Here is a 24,161-nt window from a genome sequence, read left to right on the forward strand (position 1 = left end):
CGAGCTTCTGATAGTTACGAAACCTTGTACGGATTTAGATAGACGGAATCAACTACTCAACGACTTTCAACTTTCCCCGATCTAATTCCATTTTCTTTAATTCTTGATCTAAATCACCTAATCTCTTAGCTGAACCCTAAGCTTGCTTTTATCTTTTCTTTTTCTTTGGTTTTTTGGCAATATGGTGAAAAATATGAACAAAATTCATGTTTTCTTTAATTAATAAACTTTAATCCATCTTTTACCATTTTAACCTTGTTAAATTCATTTAAAATCCACTATCACATATCCATAATTGTCCATTCATTTAAACCATGGTATAATTGCATCATAAGGACCCACATATAAAGACATAACAATTAAGCACTTTAATAAATAGCAGGCAACTTTTGCATTTTATGCGATTAGGTCCTTTTATCAAATTCAGCACACAATTGATTGAATTTTCATACATAACTTTTACACGTCAATTCAAATATAATAAGCACGAAAAATAGTATTAAAATATTTTTCTGACTCGGATATGTGGTCCCGAAACCACTATTTTTACTAGGGTCTAAACCGGACTGTTATATATTTTCCTTTATTTCACATTATTACTACCTACTTTTACACTTTTACAAACAATTCCCCATTTTTAGGTGTTTTCACTAAAAATCACCGAGTAAAAGATGTTTATCATGCATCAAACATTCATATTCATCCATTAATCATCAAAATACATTCATGTTACACATAGGTCAAATTTCATACATGAACCTTAGCTCAAAATATAGCTAGAAATAGGTATATCATGGTTTAAAGACTTCAAAAATACAAAGAACATTAAAAACGAGGCTAATGAACACTTACAATCAAGCTTGGAAAGGTTGAACAAAACCTTAGCTATGGCTATTGAGAAATTTGGCTAACACTTGAAGAAGATAGACACATTTTTGCTTTGATTTTCCCTTTTTTATTCTTTTAATTACCGAATGGCTAAAATGCCCTTACGGTCTTTCTTTCAAATTTTTCCTATGCGTGTCCATTTTTGTCCAAAATTATAGAAATTGGTCAAATTTCTACTTAGGACCCTCTAATTCATAATCTAAAGAAATTTCATGCTTAAAGCTTCTAGAATGCAAGTTTTGCATTTTATTCAATTTGGTCCCTAAAATTCAATTAGACATTTTATGCATAGAATTTCTTCATGAAACTTTCACATAAGCATGCATTCATATTATAGACCTCATAAAAATCATAAAACAATTATATCTATCTTGGATTTGTGGTCTCAAAACTACTATTCCAACTAGGCCCTAATTCGGGATGTCACAACTCTCCCCCTTTAGGGATTTTCGTCCCCGAAAATCCTACCTGTAAAAAGGTTTGGATATTGTTTTCTTATAGCCTCGTCGGGCTCCCATGTAACCTTTTCAAACCCATGTCTTTTCCATAAAACATTCACAAGAGCAACACTTTTGTTTCTCAATTGCTTAGCTTATCGAGCCAAGATCTTAACCGGTTCCTCACCATAAGTTCTATCCGATCTAATTTCAACATCTATCTGTACAATCACATGAGAAGGATCGGATCTATATCCACGCAACATGGATACATGAAACACTTCGTGAATCTTTTCTAACTCAGTCGGCAAGGCCAATCGATAAGTAACAGGCCCTATCCTTTTGGTAATCTCATACAGTCCTATAAAATGAGGTCTCAACTTGCCTTTTCTTTCGAATCTCAAAACCTTTTTCAACGGAAACACTTTAAAGAATACTTTATCACTGACTTGATACTCAATTTCTTTCCTTTTTAAATTAGCATACGACTTTTGTCTATCCGATGTCGCTTTCAAACAATCACGAATTACTTTCACCTTTTCTTCAGTTTCCTTAATCAAATCTATCCCATGAATCTTATTCTCCATAAGCTCAGTCCAATAAAATGGTGTATGACATTTACGTCCATACAATACTTCATAAGGTGCCATTTTCAAGCTCGTCTAATAACTGTTGTTATAGGAAAATTCAACCAAAGGTGAGTACTTTTCACAACTACCTTGGAATTCAAGAACACAACATCTGAGCATATATTCAAGTATATGAATTACTCTCTCAGATTTTCCATCAGTCTATGGATGAAAAGTAGTACTAAAATTTAGTTTTGTACCCAACGCTTCTTGTAACTTCTTCCAAAATAGAAAAGTGAACCTCAGATCTCTATCCGAAATAATCAATAAAAGGTACTCCATGAAGTCTCACAATCTCAGAAATATACGATTTGGCTAACTTGTCAAGTGAATAATCAATGCGTACCGGTATAAAATGAGCCGATTTAGTCAATCTATCAACCACAACCCATATGGCATCTTTCTTTCTTGGTGTCAATGGCAAGCCTGTTACAAAGTCCGTAGTAATTCGGTCCCATTTCCATTCGGGAACTAAAATAGGCTAGAGTAAACTTGAAGGTACCTGGTGTTTGGCCTTTACTTACTGACAAATCAAGCACCTCAACACAAACTCGGATATATCTCTTTTCATGCCATTCCACCAATACATTTTCTTTAAATCATTGTACATTTTCGTGCTACCTGGGTGAACTGACATACCTCTATTATGAGCCTCATGCAAAATATTCCGAATCAACTCAACATTCTTCGGGACACAAATCCTTCTACGGAAACTCAGACAACCATCAAAATGTGACAGCCCAAAATTGACCCTAGTCGGGATGTGGTTTCGGGACCACAAAACCGAGGCATAAAAATAATTTAAAATTTATTTTGATGCCTATGATATGTGTTAATTTGTGTGTGACATTTTTGATGTTTCGATTTAGTGTTATAAATGCGAATTTCACTAGAGAGGACCTAGTAGTGAACTTTGAAAGTATGATGGGGAAATGTGTGATGACTAGTTGCTCATGCATGCAAAAATAAGGGATTTGCATGTCAAATTTCCCCCAACATGAAGTGGCCGCCATGGCAAGAGAGGATGGGCAAAACATGTCATGAAACATGTTTTGTTGGTGCATTAGGGAGAAATAATAAACAAAGGTGTATGGGTAAGAAAAGAATGAAAAAAAATGTGTGTGAGTGAGGTATTCCCCCATTGCCGTGAGTTGTAGAGAAGGAAAGAAAAATTTTGTTCATCCTTTCTCGTGAGCCAAAACTAAGGAAGAAGGAGGATTTTTGCTTCATGCTTGGTTTGGAAGAGATCTAGAAGGAGATTTGGCTAAGTTTGCATCAAGATTAAGGTATGTATGAGGTTGTGTTAGGAGTTTCATGCATGTTTTGGTTGCTAACTTGATGTGCATGTTAGCCATGGCTCAAATCTTTGTTAAGCCATGGAAATGGTATTTGGCCAAAGTTGTTATGGTGATAAAGCCATTGCATGCTAAGTGTGAAGCTTGATGATGATGCATGCAATGATGGATTGTCTACTCTTGAGTAAGATTTTGAGCTTTCTTTTGTTTTATCATGATTGAAGTTGAAAAGGAGCATGATTGTCATATTCGCCATGATGCATTCATGAGCATGGTTCATGCTTCTTGCATGTTAGTTAAAATTTGTGTTTTGGATGGCTATGGACACCTTGAAATTCGCCATGCTCATATATGTATATATATGTTTGCACATGATGCTTTGGTTATGAAGGAAGTGATGAATAAGTTTGTTTAAAGAAGAAGATGTTGAAGAATAATTGTGAAATTTGCAAGCACAATTCGCCTAGCACACATATAAGTGCTTGATGCTATATTATAAGTTTTGAGCCACAATATGCAAAGCATTAACTAGTAAAATGCATGCTGTTTTTGTGAGGTATTAAGTGCATAATTGGCCTCAACATGTACATGAATATTCGGCCTTGGGTAGCCTATTGAAGGCCTTAGCATTTCCTTGATGCTCGAATAAATTGTATTGAATTGCTTGATGTAGTATAAAATGTGCATGACCATTGTGTATTCAAGCTAAAGGGTGGCCATATGACCATTTAAACTCCTTGTCATATTCGCCATAAGCTAGCACAATGAGGTTTTAATAAATTGAATTTGTTTGAATTAGCTCAAGAGCTTAGAGGGCCACAATTGGACAAGGGAAGGAGAAAGTGATCGAATAGCCAAAAAAGCCGCTCGACAACATCCGAGGTAAGTCCTCAAGAAGTGACCCTACTTGAATTATGTGAAATAAAGTATGGATGTGTATTGATTATTGATTATGTGTGCATGAGTATTTGAATTCTACCCGGCTAAGTCCCAAGGCGAATATGCTTGTGACTATAATTGCGTTTGAGCCTTAGTAACGAAAATGAAATATGTATGTCCAATGATAATTGATGTATGTGTTCATGGAAATTGAATGATATCCGGCTAAACTCAAGACAATTATGTTGGAAATTATATCCGGTTAAGACCAAGGCAATTGTGCTAGTGGCTACATCCGGCTAAGACCAAGGCATTCGTGAGACATTCTATCCGGCTAAGACCAAGGCATTTGTGCACATGGTTATATCCGGTTATATTCAAGAATCTTGGGCTGGAGGTGAGTGTTGGTTGCTGTAATAAATTCAATGAGTACACTCAAAAGCCCAAAGAATGAGGTACGCTTTATATGTGCATTGAAAGTCGACATGTTTGAGCAACATTCGCTCAATCGACTAATGAATTTCAGTTATTGAATTGATTGATACTTTGTGAAATTATATAATGATGAAGTGTGAAGTAAGAATGTGTATTAATGAAATGATGCATTTGGCTATGTGAATGTATTGCTGTAATTAGAGTTGATTATATTCCTTGAGACTTACTAAGCATAAAATGCTTACCCGCTGCTTTGGCTCTCGCTTTCTAGATTTCGCTCAAGCAATCGGATTTGGGATCGTTGAAGTCAAGTCATCCACACTATCAAGCCTCCATTTTGGTATAAATTTTGGTTGAACTTGAGATGGCATGTATAGGACTACCCCTTGTTGGTTAAATATGTTGTGATGTATATATGTACGGCCATGCTAAAATGGCTCAAAAAGGAAGCATGAACTTAGACTATTTGTGGTTTGTATGTATATATTTGGTGTCATGATGTGGCTATGGATTGAAATGGGAATGTTGGTCACATGATCAGCCATTGGCATGGTTAAAATGATCATATATGAACCTATGTATGGCAAGACTAGTTGGTTCATGGAGACTACCAAATAGGTAAGACCTACCTTAAAACAGATGCTGCCAGCTGCAGTGACGTGAATGTGAAAAATCACCAAAATTTGTAGGAATGGTATTAAATAGTGAATAAGCTATGTAAATGAACCTTGATGAGTCTATTTTTATATGGAAGAAACGAAATGGTCATAGGAGTTACATGTTAAGAGATATTAAGGCTATTGTGAGACAGGGCCAGAACGGTTTCTGGGTCCCCTGTCGCAACTTTAAAAATTTACTATAAATTATCCAGAAAGAATTAGAAGTCATGCCTTATATGTACAGATTCCATTTTGAGTCTAGTTTCATTAGGAACAAACGACACCAGTGTTAAAGCCCTGTACAGAGAGATATTCAAGTTATAACGCGTGAAGGTCAGAGCAGTCGATCCCTGTAACATGGGTGACTTTAACTAATAAACTGTACCAATTGGCCCGACCAAAAATTCTAGAAATAAATCCATGGATGTATATATGAGTCTAAATTCAGGGAAAATTTACGAAACCAGTTTCCGAGTTTTGAAACTCGAGATATGATTTTTAAGGCGACAGTGACGCAGTTTTCCAGCCTGACTGGAAATGTCAAATTGGTGGGCAAAACATGTGAACTTGGCTTGTTAACCCCACGTGTCCGACACCGGCGATGGTCTCGGGTTCGGGGTGTTACAATTTTATTGGTATCAGAGCCACGGTTTAGTCGATTCTAGGACTACCGTGATGTGTTTGGGGTCTAGCTATACATGCCATTAAATGATGAATCGATAGTGTGGTGATTTCGACAATTTGACTTTGTGTTTGTTTATAACAATGGATCCCGATCCCAACCGAAGCGATAGCTGATGATGTGGAGAGTGTGGCGCTGCTCCTCGCAAGAAGGGACAAGGTCTGGCGGACTCTCAACCTATGGCCAGCAATCCGAATGACGAGGCTAGGCAAGCCTTTTATAGTGTGATGAACGAATGGTTTAATCAATACATTCGAACTAACACTACTGTTCCACAACCTCCATTCCCGACAAATGCAACCCCAAGACCTACAATACCTCCGGTGATCGACCAAATAAGGTCAAGTAAGCCCCAATCGATAGGATTCAAAACATGGGGCCACCGAATTTAAGGCTACGGATGATGATGATGCCAAGCGAGCTGAATTTTGGTTGGATAACACTATCCGGTGCTCGATGAGCTATCCTGACACCCGATGAGTGCTTAAAGTGTACCATCTCCTTGCTACGTGAGTCCGCCTACTATTGGTGGAGTACTCGACTTGTGGTGCCTAGAGAGCAAGTGACTTGGGAATTCTTTCAAACCGAGTTCAAAAAAGTATATCATCAGAGATTCATCGACCAAAAGCGGAGGGAATTTCTTGATCTTAAGCAAGGTTCTATGTCCATATCGACTACAAACGAAAGTTTGTGAGGCTTAGCCAGACGCTGCGAGAATGCATTTCGTCCGAAGCTATTATGTAAACGCTCGAGGATGGGCTGAATGATGATATAAGGATGTTTGTTGGCATTCTCGAGATACGAGAGTTCGTAGTACTTGTTGAGCGAGCTTGTAAAGTCAAGAGCTTAGAAAGGAGAAACAAAAAGCGATGTGGGAACCGGAGAATTCGAAGAGGTCCTCGGAAAGTCTCTTCAACAAGCATCGAAGAGATTTCGAGATGATGCGAGCCGGTCTAGAGGCGTTTGGGCTTTTCTAGACGAGGACGCGATCGACCCTGTGACCACACGAGTCACTTCGATCGCCATGGTGGAAGTGATCGCCGAGAGAGGCGAGTGTCCACATTGTGGCAAATGGCATTCGGGAGCTGTTGGTTTCGTGATCGCTCCGCTATAAGTGTGGATCGGCCGACCACTTTATGAAGGATTGCCCGAGGATGCTTGAACAGAATGTGAGTCGAGTGGAAACCCGGTGCTACCATCGCCGAGGTAGGCCACCTAGAAATATGGGCAATGTCAGTGGCGGTCTAGATCCTGATGCTACCATCGATCCGAGGCTCGTGCTCTGCAAGGACTTATGCCATACGCCGCACGTGAGGATGCTGCCTCTCCGATGTCATTACAGGTACTTTCACTCTTTTCAATACAAATGTGATTGCTTTGATTGACCTTGGTTCTACTCATTCATATATATGTGAAACCTTAGCATCCAAAGAAGACTTTGCCTATTGAGTCTCTCGAGTTTGTAATTCGGTGTCAAACCCTTGGGTCATTACGTGCTTGTCAACAAAGTGTGCAAGAAAAGTCCCCTAGTGTTCCGAGGTTCTTGTTTTCCGCGGACTTGATGCTTTTGCCGCTCGATGAGTTCGACGTTATTCTTGGTTTGGATTGGTTGACCATGCACAATGCGGTTGTAAATTGCAAGAGCAAGACTATCGATTTGAGGTGCGCGAATAATGAAATAATTCGGGTTGAGTCTACGGACTTAAAGGGCTTGCCAGCTGTAATATCAGCGATGTTGGCCCAGAAATATGTAAGAAAAGGGTGCGAAGCGTACCTTGCGTACGTGCTCGATGACAAGGAATTAGAAAAGAAACCCGAATCGTGCTCCGTGGTTTGTGAATACCGGATGTTTTCCACGCAGAATTGCGGGTTTACCACCGCTCGGAAATAGAATTTGGCATCGAATTGGTACCGGTACCACTCCAATTTTGATAGCTCCGTATCGTATGGCACCAACAGAATTAAAGGAGTTGAAAGCTCGCTTGCAAGAATTGGTGGATAGAGGTTTTGCTCGCCGAGTTTTTCGCCTTTGGGTGCGCCGGTGTTGTTCGTGAAAAGAAGGATGGAACCATGCGGTTGTGATCGACTATCGTCGCCTTAATAAAGCGACGATAAAGAACAAGTATCCATTGCCACGTATTGATGACTTGTTCGATCAATCAAGGGAGCCTCGGTGTTCTCGAAAATAGATTTGAGATCGGGCTATTATCAATTGCGAATCCGAGATTCGGACGTGCCCAAGACCGCCTTCGAATCGAGATATGGTCACTATGAGTTCCTAGTGATGCCGCTTTGGGCTCACTAATGCCCTCGCGGTATTTATGGATTTGATGAATCGGATCTTTAGACCATATTTGGATCGATTCGTAGTCGTGTTTATTGATGACATCTTGGTCTATTCAAGAAATGAGACCGAACATGTCAACACCGCGATTAGTGCCGCAAATTTTACGGATAAGCAATTATATGCTAAGTTCAAGCAAGTGTGAGTTCGTTAAGAGAGGTTAGCTTCTTGGGTCATGTGGTATTCAGATCGGGTATTCGAGTCGACCAATAAAATTTCAGCCATACTTAATTGGAAGCCTCAGAAATATTATCGAGGTTCGAGCTTTTTGGGGCTTGCTTGGTTATTACCGACGATTTGTAAAGGATTCTCAACGATAGCCACGCCGATGACGGTTACTCCAAAAGGATGTTAAGTTCGAATGGACGGAGAAATGTCAAAAAGTTTCGATCAACTCAAAACTTATCTCGATCAAGCCCCAATTCTAGTGCAACCCGAGTCCGCAAAGAGTTTGTCATCTATAGCGACGCCTCCTACTTGGATTAGGTTATGTATTGATGCAAGAGGGTCGAGTTGTGGCCTATGCGTCGAGGCAATTAAAGCCACATGAGAAAAATTATCCGACTCATGATCTCGAATTGGCGCCATCGTGTTCGCCTTAAAGATATGGCGACATTACTTATTTGGTGAAAGGTGCCATGTGTACTCGGATCACAAGAGTCTCAAATATCCGATGACCCAAAGAGACTTAAATCTGCGACAAAGACGTTGGCTCGAGTGTTAAAGGATTATGAGTGATCATTGACTATCACCCGAAAGGCGAATGTGGTTGCGGATGCCTTGAGTCGTAAATCATTATTCGCTTACGAGCGATGAATGTGCACTTGTCCGTCCAATCCGATAGTGTGTTAGTAGCTGAATTGAAAGCCAAACCACTATTGATACATCAAATTCGAGAAGCTCGAAAGTCGACGACGAGTTGGTCGCAAAACGGGCCGAGTGTGTTCCAACAAGGACTCGAATTTCAAATCGACGATGACGATTGTTTGAGGTTCAAAAGTCGTCTGTGTGTTCCAAAGAATTCGGAACTCATTTCGATAATTCTGAATGAAGCCCATTGTAGCCGAATGGCAATCCACCCGGGGAGTACGAAGATGTACAATGATTTGAAACGTCGGTTTTGGTGGCATATCGTTTGATTTTGCCCCCTGAACTCAAAAAGGTTCACGATGTCTTTCACGTTTTGATGCTTCGACGCTATAGATCCGATCCATCGCACATGATTAGTCCATCAGAAATTGAAATTCAAGCTAATATGAGTTATGAGGAAGAACCGATTCGTATCCTATCACGAGAAGTGAAAGAGTTGCGAAACAAACGGGTTCACTGGTGAAAGTGTTATGGCTCAAGCACGGATGTAAGAAGCTACTTGGGAGACCGAGAACTCTATGAAAGAGCGATATCCAAACCTATTTACGGTAAGATTTTCGGGACGAAAATTTCTTAAGTGGGGAGAGTTGTGACAGCCCAAAATTGACCCTAGTCGGGATGTGGTTTCGGGACCATGAAAACCGAGGCATAAAAATAATTTAAAATTTATTTTGATGCCTATGATATGTGTTAATTTGTGTGTGACATTTTGATGTTTCGATTTAGTGTTATAAATGCGAATTTCACTAGAGAGGACCTAGTAGTGAACTCTGAAAGTATGATGGGGAAATGTGTGATGACTAGTTGCTCATGCATGCAAAAATAAGGGATTTGCATGTCAAATTTCCCCCAACATGAAGTGGCCGCCATGGCAAGAGAGGATGGGCAAAACATGTCATGAAACATGTTTTGTTGGTGCATTAGGGAGAAATAATAAACAAAGGTGTATGGGTAAGAAAAGAATGAAAAAAAAATGTGTGTGAGTGAGGTATTCCCCCATTGCCGTGAGTTGTAGAGAAGGAAAGAAAAAATTTTGTTCATCCTTTCTTTGAGCCAAAACTAAGGAAGAAGGAGGATTTTGCTTCATGCTTGGTTTGGAAGAGATCTAGAAGGAGATTTGGCTAAGTTTGCATCAAGATTAAGGTATGTATGAGGTTGTGTTAGGAGTTTCATGCATGTTTTGGTTGCTAACTTGATGTGCATGTTAGCCATGGCTCAAATCTTTGTTAAGCCATGGAAATGGTATTTGGCCAAAGTTGTTATGGTGATAAAGCCATTGCATGCTAAGTGTGAAGCTTGATGATGATGCATGCAATGATGGATTGTCTACTCTTGAGTAAGATTTTGAGCTTTCTTTTGTTTTATCATGATTGAAGTTGAAAAGGAGCATGATTGTCATATTCGCCATGATGCATTCATGAGCATGGTTCATGCTTCTTGCATGTTAGTTAAAATTTGTGTTTTGGATGGCTATGGACACCTTGAAATTCGCCATGCTCATATATGTATATATATGTTTGCACATGATGTTTTGGTTATGAAGGAAGTGATGAATAAGTTTGTTTAAAGAAGAAGATGTTGAAGAATAATTGTGAAATTTGCAAGCACAATTCGCCTAGCACACATATAAGTGCTTGATGCTATATTATAAGTTTTGAGCCACAATATGCAAAGCATTAACTAGTAAAATGCATGCTGTTTTTGTGAGGTATTAAGTGCATAATTGGCCTCAACATGTACATGAATATTCGCCTTGGGTAGCCTATTGAAGGCCTTAGCATTTCCTTGATGCTCGAATAAATTGTATTGAATTGCTTGATGTAGTATAAAATGTGCATGACCATTGTGTATTCAAGCTAAAGGGTGGCCATATGACCATTTAAACTCCTTGTCATATTCGGCTATAAGCTAGCACAATGAGGTTTTAATAAATTGAATTTGTTTGAATTAGCTCAAGAGCTTAGAGGGCCACAATTGGACAAGGGAAGGAGAAAGTGATCGAATAGCCGAAAAAGCCGCTCGACAACATCCGAGGTAAGTCCTCAAGAAGTGACCCTACTTGAATTATGTGAAATAAAGTATGGATGTGTATTGATTATTGATTATGTGTGCATGAGTATTTGAATTCTACCCGGCTAAGTCCCAAGGCGAATATGCTTGTGACTATAATTGCATTTGAGCCTTAGTAACGAAAATGAAATATGTATGTCCAATGATAATTGATGTATGTGTTCATGGGAAATTGAATGATATCCGGCTAAATCTCAAGACAATTATGCTGAAATTATATCCGGTTAAGACCAAGGCAATTGTGCTAGTGGCTACATCCGGCTAAGACCAAGGCATTCGTGCGAGACATTCTATCCGGCTAAGACCAAGGCATTTGTGCACATGGTTATATCCGGTTATATTCAAGAATCTTGGGCTGGAGGTGAGTGTTGGTTGCTGTAATAAATTCAATGAGTACACTCAAAAAGCCCAAAGAATGAGGTACGTTTATATGTGCATTGAAAGTCGACATGTTTGAGCAACATTCGCTCAATCGACTAATGAATTTCAGTTATTGAATTGATTGATACTTTGTGAAATTATATAATGATGAAGTGTGAAGTAAGAATGTGTATTAATGAAATGATGCATTTGGCTATGTGAATGTATTGCTGTAATTAGAGTTGATTATATTCCTTGAGACTTACTAAGCATAAAATGCTTACCCGCTTGCTTTGGCTCTCGCTTTTCTAGATTTCGCTCAAGCAATCGGATTTGGGATCGTTGAAGTCAAGTCATCCACACTATCAAGCCTCCATTTTGGTATAAATTTTGGTTGAACTTGAGATGGCATGTATAGGACTACCCCTTGTTGGTTAAATATGTTGTGATGTATATATGTACGGCCATGCGAAAATGGCTCAAAAAGGAAGATGAACTTAGACTATTTGTGGTTTGTATGTATATATTTGGTGTCATGATGTGGCTATGGATTGAAATGGGAATGTTGGTCACATGATCAGCCATTGGCATGGTTAAAATGATCATATATGAACCTATGTATGGCAAGACTAGTTGGTTCATGGAGACTACCAAATAGGTAAGACCTACCTTAAAACAGATGCTGCCAGCTGCAGTGACGTGAATGTGAAAAATCACCAAAATTTGTAGGAATGGTATTAAATAGTGAATAAGCTATGTAAATGAACCTTGATGAGTCTATTTTCATATGGAAGAAACGAAATGGTCATAGGAGTTACATGTTAAGAGATATTAAGGCTATTGTGAGACAGGGCCAGAACGGTTTCTGGGTCCCCTGTCGCAACTTTAAAAATTTACTATAAATTATCCAGAAAGAATTAGGAGTCATGCCTTATATGTACAGATTCCATTTTGAGTCTAGTTTCATTAGGAATAAACGACACCAGTGTTAAAGTCCTGTACAGAGAGATATTCAAGTTATAACGCGCGAAGGTCAGAGCAGTCGATCCCTGTAACATGGGTGACTTTAACTAATAAACTGTACCAATTGGCCCGACCAAAAATTCTAGAAATAAATCCATGGATGTATATATGAGTCTAAATTCAGGGAAAATTTACGAAACCAGTTTCCGAGTTTTGAAACTCGAGATATGATTTTTAAGGCGACAGTGACGCAGTTTTCCAGCCTGACTGGAAATGTCAAATTGGTGGGCAAAACATGTGAACTTGGCTTGTTAACCCCTCGTGTCCGACACCGGCGATGGTCTCGGGTTCGGGGTGTTACACAAAATCTCTCTGAAAATCTGATTCACTTCTCGAATCACACTGAGCTTTCTTCACTTGTAACTCTTTATTCGCTTCCTAAGCATCACAAACCGTCTGTAATAACCGGCTAAACCCAAAAAGCTCCTAACTTCAGTTACATTCCTTGGCGGCTTCCATTCAAAAATAGCAAAAATCTTACTAGGATCAACTCGTATACCATCTTCTAAAACAATGTGGCCTAAGAACTCGACCTCTCGAAGCCAAAACTCGCCTTTACTAAACTTAGCATACAACTGTTTGTCCCTCAAAGTCTGCAAAACAGTTCTCAATTGTTCAGCATGCTCTGCCTCATCTCTAGAATAAATCAGAATATCATCGATAAACACCACAACAAATTTATCCAAATATGGTTGAAAAATTCGGTTCATTAAATCCACAAACACAGAAGGAGCATTTGTTAATCCAAATGGCATAACAAGAAACTTGTAGTGGCCATACCTCGTTCTAAAAGCAGTCTTAGGCACATTAGACTCTTTAACTCGTAACTAGTAATATTCGGACCTCAAGTCTATCTTAGAGAACCATGTCGCTCCTTTCATCTGGTCAAACAACTCATCAATCCTTGGAAGAGGATACTTATTTTTTATTGTCACCTTATTGAGTTGCTGGTAATTAATGCATAGTCTCATGGAACCATCCTTCTTTTTAATGAATAATACTGGAACACCCCATGACAAAAAGCTCAGTCTCACAAAAACTTTGTCAGTCAACTCCTACAACTGTAACATCAATTCTTTTAGCTCAATTGGGGCCATCCTATACGAAGAAATAAAGATAGGTGTTGTCCCTGGCATTAGCTCAATACCGAACTCAACTTCTCTATTTGGAGACAAACCAGGCAATTCCTTCAGGAATACATCCGCATACTCACATAAAATCGACACTGATTCAATCTTCAACTCAGATTCCTTTATATTTAATATGTATGCCAAATAAGCTTCATACCATTTCCTCATACATCTCTGAACAGTCATTGAAGAAATTACCATTAGTGACTTATAGGCATCACCTGATTCAACCTAACGAATCTCATCATTTTCACATTTCAATTCCATAACTTTATGTCTACAATACACTATAGCATCATGGACTGTCAACTAGTCCATAGCTAGTATGACATCAAATTCATCAAAAGGCAACAACATCAAGTCGGCCAAAAAACAATGACCTTTAACCATCAAAGGGCGTTTCTTTCATACTTTATCAACTATCACATGCTTTCCTAACAGGTTTGACACTTTAATCATAAATTCGGTAGACTCAACAGGTATATTCACACTAGATGCCAATTTCATACACACATGCGAATGAGTAGAGCCAAGGTCTATCAAAGCTATAACATTAGTATCATAGAAAGAAAAATTACCAGTGATCACATCAGGAGAAGCTACGTCTTCGAGTGCGCATATGGCATAGGCCTTAACCGGAGCCCTAGCTTTAGATCTCACTGCTGTATCTTGTGTCATATTCTTACTACCGAACCCATTCCTGGCATTTCTCAAGGGTCTTCCCTTAGAAGCTGTGCCACTCAGTCATGAACTCTGAAATCTTTCTTTCTCCATCATCTCGGGACAATCCTTAATAAAGTGGTCTAGAAAACCACATCTAAAACAAGATCCTTCACTCACCCTACAGTTTCCAGAATGACGTCTACCACATTGTTGGCATTTGGCCTTGGAAGGTTTAGTGTTGCCCACAGAGATCTAAAACTCAAATTCTGCTTTCTACGGTTCCCGTACGAGTGTCCAGCTAACACATATGAACGGGAGTACATCTCTCTAGGTTTCTTAGACTGAGATGGCAACGACATACACTGATAACTCTTTCTTGTATCTCTAGCCTCAGACTCAGCTTTCTTCTTTTCTTTGACCAATTTTTTAGCTTTACAACCCCACTCAAGGAGTACCACAAATTCTTTCAACTCAAGAATACCTACTAATGTCTTAATATCCTCATTAAGTCCATCTTTAAAACATCTACACATCTTAGCTTCGGAAGATACACACTCCCGAGTGTACTTGCTAAGTCTGACAAATTCTCTCTCATATTTACTAACTGTCATATGACCCTGTTTCAAATCCAGAAATTCCTTACGCTTCTGATCGATGAGCCATTCGCTAATGTATTTCTTTCGAAATTCCTCTTGAAAGAATTCCCAAGTAATCCTCTCCAGTGGTACCACAGATATCAGCGTTCTCCACCAGTGATACGCCATATCTCTCAACAAAGATATGACACATTTTAGGCACTCCTCGAGTGTACAGGATAATTCATCAAATACCCGTATCGAGTTCTCTAACCAGAACTCTGCTTTTTCAGGGTCATCATTGGCATTTTCCCTAAATTCCTCAGCACCTTGTTTCCAAATTTTATCAACAAGTGTTCTAGCAAATCTCATGAAATCCATACGTTGAGGCATCACAGTTGCGGGTTAAGGATTTGGGGGAGGTGGGGGAGGTTGAACATTCGGGTTTGTTCGAACGAACTCTATATACCATGCATTCATCATGTGGAGAAAGGCCTCTTTGCCTCTTTCTCCTCTACTGATAGTTTCAGGTCTACTCTCGGCTAGCACCGCCCCTTCAGCGGGAGCAGGCGCGTTGCTTTATACGTCATCTACTATAGCTCTGTCGAGATCCATTTGCTATATGAAAACATATTTTAAAATTTTTCAAGAGTCATCACATTATCACAACATATGTATGGCATGTATAGCTAGACTTAAACACATGCTACGTAGTTTGAGAATCAACTAAACTGTAGCTCTGATACCATTAAATGTAACATCCCTTACCCGTACCCGAGGCTAGGATAGGATACGAGGCATTACTGAACACATACACAGTCATTCATGCAAAAACCAGGCTATAAAATTTTTCTTTAAAACAACTTCATTCATACATACACAATTTGTTCCTGATATGGGCCTGTAAGGCCCAAAACAGCAATCGAAAAGGATGTGGGACTAAATCAAAGACTTTAGAAAAGTTTGGGAAATTTTCCCTAATACAGAGCCACACGCTCGTGTGAAACAGGGGACATGCCCGTGTGCTCTCGACACGGCCATGTCTTCCAGCTATGTAACTCTCTGACTATAACGTCAGCATCCATTTAGGGTTACACGACTGTATCACATGGCCGTCTGGCCAGACCATGTTTCAATTAAAATTAACTGAATTTTTCATAAAAAGGTACAGACTTCACAAGGCCAGAGTACACGCCCATATGGGTAGGCCGTGTCTCTCACACGACCAAGACACACCCCCGTGTGTTCACTACTAAGCATACTGACTTGTAAAAATTAGGGTGCAAGGGACACATGGCCATTCAACACGCTCATGAGGCAGACCGTGTGTCATACATGGTTTAGATACATACCCGTGTCTCTACCCCTGTGGACCATTTAAAGGCTACTTTCCAAGCCAATTGTCACCATTAATCATTCATACCTTCAAACATATTTCATAGCATGCAACGTGACATATTTAGACACTCAAATATTCAACACCATGGCATCTCACATCTTTATAATGTCATCCTATTCCATTTTCATTTTATTACACCATTTAGAAGCATTCCACACCAATTTCATGCATTATTAAACTTGTTACCATAACTTGAAATTATGCATTCATGACTATAGTCATTTTGAGCCATTAAGTCATCCCTTATCTTTTAGCATCTAATCCATACTTTTTCATACATTCACCAAGCAATAACATATCACATCATCAATGCACTAACACATGCATGCATGGGTAATTAGATTACAGCCCAATGATCAAATATAAGCCATATCACATGGCCATTACAAAATGAATCATCAACATCATAGGCCTTCACAATTTTCCCAAATAGCATGACACATATCACAAAATAACCAAGTCCCCTATACATGTCATACTCAAAATAACAATTTCACTATACCCAATAACCACAAAGATTATTCATCATTCAAACAATCTAGCTCTTTTATCAAGTGTTCATATATATATATATATATATATATATGAATATACTTTCTCGTCATATACCATCCTTTAATAAGGCATCCTATATGAGTATAATGTACATACTTGTACATATTAGTAGCATATCAATTAACTTTACCTTCATTACCATGCCATCTTAGGACTTTTATCGCATCATTTATTATAATACCCATTGAACACTCAGAATACTATTGGATACACAGAAACTTGCACATAAGTGCCACATAAACATACGTAGTCGGAGCTACCTCATATCATGCAACGCTCACCATGGAGCTACTCACAGGCTTACTCATTAAGCTATGATCAACGTGTAACTACACGGGCTACTCACAAAAGTTATCAGGTATCCAACCACTCAAGGATTACCTAGCCACCTGTAGGACACACATGACCATTGCCTGGAACTCAATCACATGTCTGACATCCATTATGAACTCAGACCATTCAGCGAGCTCTGATGCTCGCATCCATAATGAACTCGGACCACTCAACGAGTTCGGACTTCTTAATTCCTAGTGACATGTCACTTGTATCCCAAACTATTCCTAAGGTTCAAACGAGATTTTCCTCACTTGCACAAGGCATACTTTGTCGTACTTGCTCGTGATGTCGTATGTAAAGGCCAATTATCATTCATGCTTTCATAACAACCAATAAGTATATAACTCATAATAACAAGAAAACATTTATCACATAATATCAAAACTTTAAAAATATGCTAAAACACCACATTATTTTCATATGCACTTACCCCGGTACAAAATGATGGTAATCGAGCCTAATCGTCATATACTTTATTCTTTCCTTGATCAAGACCCAGTTCACATTTTTCTTGTCTATAATGCCAAAATTAACTTTTTTATTAATCACATTATTCAAATCAATCCATAAATCATGTTTTGGTAAAATTACCTTTTTAGCCCTAACTTTTCACTTATTTACAATTTAGTCCATAAGCTCGTAAAATAAAATGCATGCATTTTCTTTGTTACCCAAGCCTAGCTGAACCTATTCCATTCTCATATCAGCCCACATTTTCCTTTATTTCACATTATTACTACCCACTTTTACAATCAAGTCCCCTTTTTAGGTGTTTTCACTAAAAATTACCTAGTAAAAGATGTTTATCATGCATCAAACATTCATATTCCTCCATTAATCATCAATATACATGCATGTTACACATGGGTTAAATTTCATACACGAACCTTAGCACAAAATATATCTAGAAATGGGTACATCATGCTTCAAAGACTTTAAAAATGCAAAGAACATTAAAAACGGGGCTAGGGAGCACTTACAATCAAGCTTGGAAATGTTGCACAAAACCCTAGCTATGGCTATTGAGAAATTTAGCTAACACTTGGAGAAGATAGACACATTTTTGCCTTGATTTTCCCTTTTTATTCTTTTAATTAATAAATGACCAAAATGCCTTCTTTCAAATTTTTCCTATGCATGTCTATTTTTGTCTAAAATTATAGAAATTGGTCAAATTTCTAATTAGGACCCTATAATTCATAATATAAAGAAATTTCATGCTTAAAGCTTCTAGAATGCAAGTTTTGCATTTTATTTAATTTGGTCCCTAAAATTCAATTAGACATTTTATGCATAGAAATTCTTCATGAAACTTTCACATAAGCATGCATTCATATTATAAACCTCATAAAAATCATAAAACAATTATTTCTATCTCAAATTTGTGGTCTTGAAACCATTATCTGACTAGGCCCTAATTCGGGAGATCACAGTATCTATTTTAAAATAATTGCACTACATGATACGCTTACGCTAACTTGCTTTCCTGTTTTTATTTTCCTATGCCTAGATATAATTTCTTTTAAATACTTTTCGTACTTAGGAACTTTCTCAATTAGATCTATTCAAGGCAAGTTAACATTCAGAACTCTAAATAAATTCGAAAAACTTACAAATTCTTCCTCATCACGTCTCTATTTTTCTTCTAACTGAGAAGGGAATGGTACTCTCGTTAGTGAAAATTCTCCTATTGGCTTATCTTCCAGCTTGGTTACTTTTTCTAATTTTGGTTCAACATCAGCTTCTTGAGGGTCTTGATGAAGATCATTAGTATCCCCCTTGTCTTCCTCTTGAGTTGGCTTTTCTGGGCTACTTAGTACTTTTCCCAAACAGACTGTGATCGCTTTTATGTGCTCATTTCCTTCTGTTTGAGGATTTTTTTTGTGTTACTCGAGATTCCTATGCCAAGTTGTCTTTTAACATCTCTCATTATGCTTATCAATTGGCTCATTTGATCTTCCAGTTTAGTCAATGTTTTTGTAGTATTGGTGCACTCAGATTGCAACCAGTTTACTTCAAATCTCATCGATTGCATCTCTCCCTTGATTTGATCCATGCATTGACCATATACAATATGGTCATTTAGGTTGGTTCTTTCCTGAGGCTTCTGTAAGTAAGGAGGTTGATAATTAGTATTTTTAATTGGTTGCATACTATTACCTCTTCCTTAGTTTTCGCCCTATCTTATGTTTGGGTAATCTCTCTAGTTGGGATTATAAGTGTTTGAATAAAGGTTTACACCCTTATTCCCAACGCAGTTAACATCCTTGATTGGATTATTAATGTAATGGATGAGAGATTTGTCTCCTCTATATATAGATGATGCACTGGATAAGGACTCTGTGCAGCTGAGTTTGTCCAAAATTTGTTGATATAGATCATCCTCCTCGACAAATTTTACCGTAAAGGGTTTTTGGTCATATGTATAACGTTCAATTGACTACTGGTAGGAATTCATCGCCATATTTTATATCAACTCATACGCATCTTCATATGTTCTGTTCATTAGGGCTTCTTTTGTCGCTCCATCTAGTCCTGAACGTACATGCACATCCAACCTATTATAGAACATTTCCATTATCAACCACTCAGGCAATCCATGATGTGGGCATCTTTCTATCAGTGTTTTAAAATGCTCCTAAGCTTCGTGAAAGCTTTTTCCTTCTAACTATTTGAACGTTGCGATCTCTCTCCTCGGTTGGGCCATCTTGCTAATAGGAAAGAACTTGTGTAGAAATTTTCCTACAAGTTCATCCCATGTCATGATAAATCCTAGTGCCTGCAAATCTAACTAAGTAAACGCATTATCAATTAAGAAGAAGGGGAAAAATTGAAGACGAATAGCATCATCAATGACCCCCTTATATTTAAATGAATCACAAAGTTGAAGGAACTATATTAAGTGTTAATTTGGGTCATTCATCATTGTGCCTCTAAGCTGCAGATTATTTTGCATCATCTGGATCATGGCTTGTTTTATCTTAAAGTTACTAGTCGTGATGGTCGGCCTTGTGATACTTCTATGAACCATCTCCGGATTTGGTAGCGTATAGTCCCTTAGGGTTCTTTCGTTACACACCATAGGTATTTTTGAAGGTAGTTATGGTGGTGGTGGTAAGTCCTATGGGTTATTATTGTTAATCTTGTCAAACAAAAAATTATTGCATGGTAAATTGTCTACAACAGGTGGTTGGTTTTGTATCGGTTGTTGTTGCTATTGCTATTGATGATTTATACGGATTATTTTCTCTAGATCAGTAGCTAGCTCCATAGGCGTGCCTCTATTATGAATCATATACTGAAATCAGAAACAAAAAAGATAAAAGATGTTAGTAAAAGTAAAATAAAAGTTTTATCTATAATTTTTAAATTTCCTAATTATTCTATTAGAATGTAAAAATTAAAATCAATTAGTAAAGTTGCCTCGCCAACAACATCGCCAACAACTTGACCGCCTCCAAACGTACTACATCCAGAGTGTGAATACTATAACAAAAAGATATGAAATATAGAGGCAGTGGTCGTAAGTATACGGTCAGGTTGTAATATAGTTTTACAATAGAATAGATGAGTATTCTGAGGATCGTACCCAATGGAGGCTAGTACTAAACTAAGTTTAACCTGAACGTAAATAGATCTAATTAGTAATTTAAATAAACTATATTACAACATAACATAAATGAAGGTTTTTGGTTTTTATAAATTAAAAGAATGAAAAAAACATAAATAAAATAAGCTTGGAAAACTGATTTATAAACTTGATCAATTCTAGCTATGGGTGATTAGCTTACTTTGGTGGTCATAATTGATTTCTATTTCGGGTTTCTATTTAATCAACTAGTCATTACCCTAGCAGATCTCTAGATCATCCACTAAACAAATGAGTCGGCAAGAACTAATTATCTCTCAACCTCACAGTTTAGATTGGTTTGAGGCTAAGGTGTTCACAGATAGGTCATCCCAATTTTGGGTTAATTCCCACCTAAATAACTTCCTAGGGTTTTCAAGCCTAAGGTTTAAGTTTTTCCACTCCCAAATAGTTGATCCATTAAGAGAACCCTACATAGTAATTAGTTAATCACACCTCTAGTCTCTAATGCCCCATAAGAGGATTAGTTCCTTATGAAATCAATAAACATTGTAAACTTAATGTAAAAGATATGCATAAAGAATAAGAAAAGAGTAGAGTTTAGAGAATCTTATTTTCTATTCAATAATTGAAGCACTAGAAATCCTCAAGAGTCAATCTCATCTACAAAGTAAGTTCTCTGAAGAACACTAAAAGAAATAAACTAAAAAAAACCTAAAGCCTAAAAGAAAGAACAAATGAAAAGTAAATTACAAAAAAAATCTGAAAGTATGAAAATTTATCCCTAAACAAGTGTTTTAAAAGCCTATTTATGGAGTTAGACTTGTTATCATCCTCAACCCTAAGTCAGTTACCGTTCTCGTGTTGACTCTTCATTATACAGACCAAAACACCTTTAACTTGTAAGTATTCCTCATACAAGGATGATGTTGTGACACCCTAATCTTTATGTCGTGACATCGAAGGCAATATGCATGGTTCAAGGGTAACTTCAAGGGTGTTTTGCGACATCACATGGTTGTGTCACGAAACCAAAGGTAATATTGTAATTCTGGCATTCTACTCCCTATGTTTTGATATCAAACTTCCCGTGTTGCAACACAACGATTAATCTTGAGTTTCTATGCCCTTGAATGGTTTCCTACACACTTACTAGGTACATTAACTTGCCTTTAGGCCTCCTTCGGCCTTAAGGTTAATAAAAAGAAAAAATACACTTTTTATTGAATTTAAACTGAAATATAAAAACTTAACTAAAACATAATAAAAGTGCTTATATTCAAGCTCCTCAAGTATGAAAACTAGTTTAATTTGCTACACCAACTTACGGCAGATCAACAAGGCAAGAAACTAGTTAGTTCCAAGAGGAAGCTTACTCCGCCTGTCGTCCCTTCTCGTTTTGAGATTTAGATGGTATCCGCCACTCCAGTGAACTTGACTCCCTTCGCCTAAGGTTTGCCTGATGAGTTCGCTCCCCACACTGCCATTTCTACACCACCATCTATCTAAATCAAGGCAACATCCCTCTTCTTCTAGCAGGGCATCCTAACTATTCCAATAGGGGGACCTTTTTATCGAGGTTAACATCCCTTCTCCCCAACAAAAATCAACCAACGGTGGGAAAGAGGTCTACCCCAAGAGCTAAAAAATGTAATCTTGGAATTGGTTGACTTCTACAAAATTATGATAGAGGAATATGCCATGCTTGGTTGGGACCTCCATGAACAATGTAGTGGAAGTGAAGCTAAATGGACTTAATTAGAAATGACCCTAGCTTTTCAAGATCAAGAACTAGACTAGCTCTGCCAAACACAAGAGATTGTAGCCTACCAAACTCAAGATTTCTCCAAGTCTATCTCCACTGGGAGTCTATGTAAAACTCCTTAAAATTTGAATCTGAGGATTGGGCACGCCAACTAGAAAGCTAGATCAAGTTACTAGAGGAACGTCAACTAGAAAACTTAGAGAGGGTTTAGAAGGGAAACAACAAAGCCTTAGAGTGATATAAGATTGAAACCAAAATGAGAATACAAAATTACATTCCTAAGTTGAGATCTAACCATATCCTCTATGCCCAAGTTCTTGTGAGTCCATTCGACGTGAGCCAAGTGAAGTTCTACTACTTGCGCTAGTTCACCAACACTAACTTAGCCTTTGATGCGATAAATCCCTCTAAGGCTACATGAGAAGAGTTCTAGAAGAGGTGGAGGGAGTTTGATGACCTCTTTTACTTTTCAGAGCCTGAGCCAAACACTTTTGCCCCTATTAAGGAAGCCAATGATAAATGGGAGGAGGACACAAAAGGTTGTTGATCCACCGACTGGGGCCAATGCTTGATCATCTTTGTGCTTGTACTAATTCCCTTAATTAATGAAAATTACCATCCTTCACTTTCCTAGTCTTTTATTCTCACTTCACTAACTTATCTTCCTATTATCCCCAGTAAATTATCACCAATCATGCACTTATCCTCGTTACATTTATTAACTTTTAACAACACTAAGGGACTAAGACAATTTTACTGTAACATGCATATAGGGGTTATTCTTTAACTTCCTATGTCCAAAGGATCGGCAAACCAGGACTCTGATACCACTAAATTGTAACACCCTATACACGACCCAATCAGTAGGTCTGAATATCGAATGATGCGCTGACCTAATTAACTTAGTAGTATTTTTTATTCTGATTACATTACATGCTTAAACGCTTAAGTTTCAAATGTAACTATATTAAATCTCATTTTGAACTATTGATAAGTACTTACAATTCTAATTTCCAATAACAATTTATAAATTGTAAATAAATTTTGAATACAATGTAATCAACTTAAACCTAGAGGCGTAGCCTCTAAGGGTGCCTCTCTATATACATGTTACATATATCGTGCCCAACTTTTCGTTTTGGCAGAGTCTAGCTTAGTCCCTTCTCTTGATTTCTTAGCCTTGATCTACATTGCAACCAAGTAGTAAACTTTATAAGTTTGGAAGAACTTAGTGAGGCTTACACGTAAATTTTTCATAGAACACAACTTCAAATTTAAGATGGTGATATACTATACACAAAATTAAACTTCTTGGATTCTAGAGGATAATGCACAAATACCTCGACATGGAAATGCCTTTCTTTCTCTCTCTCTCTCTCTCTCTCTCTCTAAGTTAACATTGGCAGACAAAACCATTTGATACTCTTCGTGAATCTATCTTAACATAGATAACCATTTTCTCCATATCAAACTGGCGTAACCTATGGGAAATTATCTAAGAATTCATTCTAACTACAGATCCCTTACTTGACCTTGTTAACCCACATTGAGATCCGTACGTAGTTGTTGTACTAATTC

The 24,161-nt window shown here is 37.9% G+C and overlaps 1 protein-coding gene and 1 non-coding gene across 3 annotated transcripts in view; one reads left to right on the forward strand and one right to left on the reverse strand.

Annotated features, from left to right (window-relative positions):
* Positions 1 to 24,161, reverse strand: part of LOC108472742 (protein DETOXIFICATION 24-like) — a 45,918-nt gene that overhangs the window by 5,714 nt on the left and 16,043 nt on the right. The gene's annotated exons all lie outside the window — the stretch shown is intronic.
* On the forward strand, positions 19,824 to 19,929 carry LOC128284452 (small nucleolar RNA R71). The gene has a single exon (XR_008274878.1). It is a non-coding gene; the product is annotated as a small nucleolar RNA R71 (small nucleolar RNA).

The sequence above is a fragment of the Gossypium arboreum genome, chromosome 11 (genome assembly GCF_025698485.1).
Source record: "Gossypium arboreum isolate Shixiya-1 chromosome 11, ASM2569848v2, whole genome shotgun sequence".
Taxonomy (NCBI): Eukaryota; Viridiplantae; Streptophyta; class Magnoliopsida; order Malvales; family Malvaceae; genus Gossypium; species Gossypium arboreum.